The following is a 5,608-nucleotide window of genomic DNA, read 5'->3' on the forward strand; positions in this document are numbered from 1 at the left end:
CAATGTGGTCAGTGTCGGTATCGTTTGGCCAACGATTCAGGTGAATCGGTCGATCCAGATACTCAAGTGAATCGTTCTGAATCTGCCAAAAATAATTAAAAACATTATGTGAGAACGTAATATGTGTTAAAGTTATTAAAATAATATTATGTATTTTTATATTTATTAAAAGTAACCTATTCAAGGTTATGGGTGGGCAACGGCAGCCCAATGGGACAAGCCGACCCAGTTCACCATGAGCTGGGTTTGGGCCACGATTTTAGACCCAGGCTGATTTGATGGGCTTGAGTTATTTATTATTTTTTTAATAATATAATTTTTTTTAAAATTAACTATTCTATAGTAATTTGTATAACTATTATTATTTACTTAATTAGTTGCATGAAACTTGATATTTGTTAATTATTACTATTTACCTAATTAGTTGCACTAATTAAGAATTAATTGAATAGGAACTTGCTATTATCTCATTAAATCATAATTTCAGTCAAGCATTTATACATTTTAAGATTGGGCCAGGTCGGGTCAGACCCAGCCCACTTCACATTGGCCCATTGGGCCAATGGGCCAGGTCATGGGCTTCTCTTCAAACCTGAGCTTGTTAAGAATAGGTTCAAAACCCAGCCCATTACCTGATGCCCACCCCTATTCAAGGGTGAAGCGTATTGATTTTCTACAAATAAGTATAGAACGATACACACTGATACTGACAAAATTGGTATTGACCGATAAGTCAAGATATTAAAATAGCAGGAAAAGAGACAAATTGAGATGCAAGATAAGCCGATAGAGAAACTGAATTTTTATTTATCCGGATAAGGGGCTTAAGAGGTAGTCACTAGTCACGCTTTGAACCCACTTATTTATATAGAGAACTGGGAAAAGTTGAGAAATTTGCACGCTGCATAACAAATGCATAATCTGAACTTTTTTTGTTTTTTAAAGGCAAGCCGGAGTTAGTCAGACCACTATCAGTTATATAACTATATCATTGGGTTTTGAGCCTGCAACGTCCCAACACAAGGTGACCTGCATTAGCTGCTTCTACCAGACAAGCGGAGGCCCCCGTTGATAATCTGAACTTATCTTGCTCAATATAAATGGGCACATTAAAGTAGGGGTGCAAACGGATCGGATACGGACCCAATCAAGCCTGATTGGAAACTCAATCCTTTTGATTTGCTGGTATATCAGAATCTGTGTTTGGATCCATATATATATATATATATATATATATATATTCTATGCATTCTTCTATTTATTTATTAACTAAAATATATGTTACACAAAATATATACATATTTTATCTGTACGCCGAGCAAAGCAGAGGACCCTGTGTTCGAGCTTGATTCGTTTAAGCAGTGCTCGTGGCTGGGCTCGCTAGTTACACGAACCTACCAATCATGAACAAGTTTGTGACAAGCCGTGTCACGAACTGCTTAGTTGGTTTGCCAGCCCTACAAATAAGGTCTCATGATATAGGGTTGAGACTTAAGTGGTAATATTGCATCCAATAAAAGAAGTGCAAAATCAAGGTTTTTGCATGTAAAAAGTGCAGACGGATCGGATCATATACAAAAACACTTGTATCAGTGAAGTCTCATGTTCTTCAGAACATCAGGTCTCAGGCACCCGTGATTTCGAATAAGGTTCTAAATCACGGCAACCCGTGAGATTTCAAATCTCACTGGTTGAACAGGGATTTGGAATCAGAAAGATTTGAAATCATTCAAATGCCATGCCAGTTGAGGCACCCGAACGTACCCTATATGTAAACCCAAATCCAATCTGAGAGTACTTTAGGAACTTATTTTAAGCAAATATATATCCTTAAAATAAAGTTCTTGATTCAGGTGAGAGGTTCAACTAAACCCGATCCCCTATCACTTCCTGTTCACCACTCGGTACAAAACTGGGAAAGTTGGGGAGAAACGGGCACTGTGGGCTACACAACTTGTCATAAAGTAGTTGTTAATCTCAAAATTATATAAAGAATTTTCTCAAATCTCCTTAAGTATTCCTTCCAAAAGGGTGAAGCTTCTGTGAAGAAAGGCTCAAACTTCAAATTTTCTGTTGGTCAACCAAGAGGATGAAGAAAAATCTTCTACATGACCGGTAAAAGAAATATTCAATGATGCTGAAGAGCCATAAATGAGCTGATATTGATCATAGCTATGGCACATTCTTAAAGATTATTCTTTGGCAGTAAGACAGTGGAAATATCCTGGGCAGTCAGAAAAGAACCTACCCAATTCATGTCTCCTCAAGTCAGCTAAGCTGCAAATCAAATATCCGCAAAAGGAATCTCTCAATTGTCGTCAAGATGAAGGCGAATTAAGCGAGTAGACCCTTGGGGCCAAAGAAGATTTGAAACATCTCCAAGATGACGGAGTTTGTGACGGATTCGTCTAGGGAAAGTTCGGATCACCGTCGAGATGAAGGCGGATGTGATGGACCTACCGACAAACCCTAAAAGATATTTGATTTCAGCTATCATCTAAAGACCTTTGAGCCAATACCATCATATATAATCTCTGAGATAAAAGAAGGATCGAAACATCTCCAAGATGAAGGAGTTTGTGACGTACCCTTCCCCGAAAAAGATAGAAAAGTCAGGACATCTCCAAAATGAATGATGATGTAAAAGCCCAAGAAAGCCTCATGACTCAAAAGAGTGCAAAAAAATCAACATGGGAAAATACCCAAGATATCAAACTGCCCAAATTGCAAAAGAATCTTCTTTATCTATGTGAAATTCTTCTATCAATATCTTTTTATTCAATTACTTTTATGAAGCTAAGAATATTTCCTCTCCTTTCATATCAAATAAATTGATAGCATCCTTGAAGAAAAACCAACAACAAAAATTTGGCTTTGATTCTGGATTCTATAGAGTTAACCTAGTTGGGGGTAATACTCTAGGTGGAAGAAGGAACATCTTTCAAAAGTGCTCACATTCAAATACCTTAAAACAACTATAAATTTTATCATTTTGGCAAAATTTTCCAGCTTTCCTGATAAGAAATAATAACTTGACATCCGTTTTGATACATTTTGGTGTTGTCTTCTCCGTCTTTCACTTTGTCGAGAGACTCACATTCTTCTTGTTAAAAGGTTTGCCTTCTCCGTCTTTCGCTTTGTCATTATATTGGTGCGAATAGGCCTGAATCGGCTGATTGGTATCGTATCAGCAGAAAATCGATAGATACTAACCTGAATTGGCTAGTTTTTAATAAATGTAAAAAATATTTAAAAATTAATTTTTAATATTATTTTAATGGTTTTAACACATGTCACATTCTGATTGTCATGGAATATTTTTTAAACGATTCATTTGAGAATCAGCTGATTAGCCTGAATCTTAGGCCAAACGATTGGATAGCCGATACTATTTTGACATTGGTTTGAATACATTCTATATAAGTTACAACACATTGGGTTGAAGTAGATCCAGAGAATGTCAACAAATATCATGGACCAAATATAGGTTCGAATAGCATGGATCCAGAAAAGGAGATGATTCGGTCATGTTTGGGCCGCTGGAAATTAGGAGTGGCAAAACCTGACACGACCCGCCAACCCGCCTCTTAGGCGTGTTCGGGTTGGGCTTATGCCAACTCGTTTAATAAACGGGTCGACCCGCGTAACCCGTTTATTAAACAGGTCGGGTTCGGGTTGGGGGTATTGTTACGCCACTGAAGCCGTACATGATACTTCAAGTACAAGGTTTTGATGACGAGCAAGTGAAATCAATTGCATTTCAGCTAAGCAAATGAAGAAATTAAAGAATTCGATGAAGAATCTTTGAAGACTAGTGTGCAAATGTTAAATTCATTAAAAGTCTTAGATTCTTGTAAGAGCCTTACTTAGAGTGCATATTTAGGTTGCATTTTACTTAAAAAGTCTTTAGAAAAACTTTTCTAAAAGAACCATTCTTGAAAATCTTTTTAAAAAACTCTTTTCTTAAATTTTCGTATTTATTAGTCGACCAATAGACTCACCAGTCGACTAATCCTTTCACGTCATATTTTCTAAAAAGTCATTTTTGTCAAATTAGTTGACCGAAGGTTTTATCAGTCGACTGGACAGAATGTATGTTTTCTGGAAAATTTAACAGCAGTCGACTAATGACTTTATCAGTCGACTGGACAGAACATGTATTTTTTGGAAATTTAGCAGCAGTCGACTAATGCTTTTATCAGTCGACCGAACAGAATGTATGTTTTTCAGCAGATTTTAGCAGCAGTCGACTGAAAGGTTTTTCAGTCTACTGATGATATTATCAGTCGACTAATATTATCTTTAGTCGACTAAGTTTCTAAAGTTCAGATTTTTAAACGGCTTGATAAACAGATCAGTCGACCGACAATAACTGTCAGTCTACTAATAACTAACTATTAGTCGACTAACTACTGTTCAAGTCGACTAATTTTGCCGTTTTTTCTGAAACTTTAAAAAGACGTGTCTTTTCATTTTTCAAACATTTTGATCGTTCAAAATGGACTGTTTTGACACCCTTTCATACCCTCAACGTATGGAAACTTTCAACTATAAATATGAGTGCATTTTACACTCAAAAGAACTGCAATTCAATCAATTCAAATCAATTATTCTTTGCTTTTCACTCATATTCATTTTCTCACTCACGTGATATTTTTCACTTCAGTTTTTTCACTCAAATTCTTTTGAGAGATAGTGAATTCGTGAGTAGAGTATTTCAACAACCTCAAAAGTCAATTGCATCTCATTTGCATTCAAAAGAAGGGCTCATAGGTTGTATTGTAAGTTGTTACTTATTTTCTGTAAAAGGAAGGACTCCTTGGTTTAAATGAGTTGTTTGCTTTTAGTAGGCGTGTTATTGAAAGTGAGACCGGATTTGGTCTGTATGATCTTGTAGTTACACAAGGTTGATAGTGGAAATCTAAAGCGGGTTTTGGTTGGGGATTGGATGTAGGTCGGGAAAGACCGAACCAGGATAAATTTTGTGTTCTTTGTGTGTTTGCTTTTCAAATTGCAAAATCTGACAATATTCCGCAGACAATTTTTAAAAGCACTATTCACCCCCCCTCTAGTGCTAGTTGCATCGATCCTACTGCACTTTCAGGTATGGCAACCCATCAATCCGGCTGACCCGTTTAATAAACGGGTTAGGCGGGTGGGTCAACCCGCCAACCCGTCTGCCAACCCGCCAACCTGACCCGTCAACCTGACCCGAGAACCCGTTTACCCGACCCAACCCATTTATTAAATTGGTTGGCGGGTCGTGTCGGGTTACCTGTTTATTAAATGGGTCGGGTTCGTGTTTGCCACAGCCGACCCGTTTAATAAACGGGTCAAGTTCGGGTTGAGGTATGCTGACCCGCCAACCCGTCCGATCTACCCGCCAACCTGACACGATTGCCACCCCTACTGGAAATGGCTCATCTCGGATATTGTTAAAACCATTTAAGAGCCAATAGAAGGTCCAAGTATGTTAGTGATCTTTCATATTTTACCATTCCATAGGATCTGGTTCGTATACTTTAACCCAAAAAAAAAACAGAAAAAATAAACATTCGAACCTTCAATTCATAAAATTGGATTTTTCTAATTATATTTCATTAAAACA

Source organism: Nuphar pumila, chromosome 7, assembly GCF_984573655.1.
Source record: "Nuphar pumila chromosome 7, dmNupPumi1.hap1.1, whole genome shotgun sequence".
In the NCBI taxonomy this organism is placed as follows: Eukaryota; Viridiplantae; Streptophyta; class Magnoliopsida; order Nymphaeales; family Nymphaeaceae; genus Nuphar; species Nuphar pumila.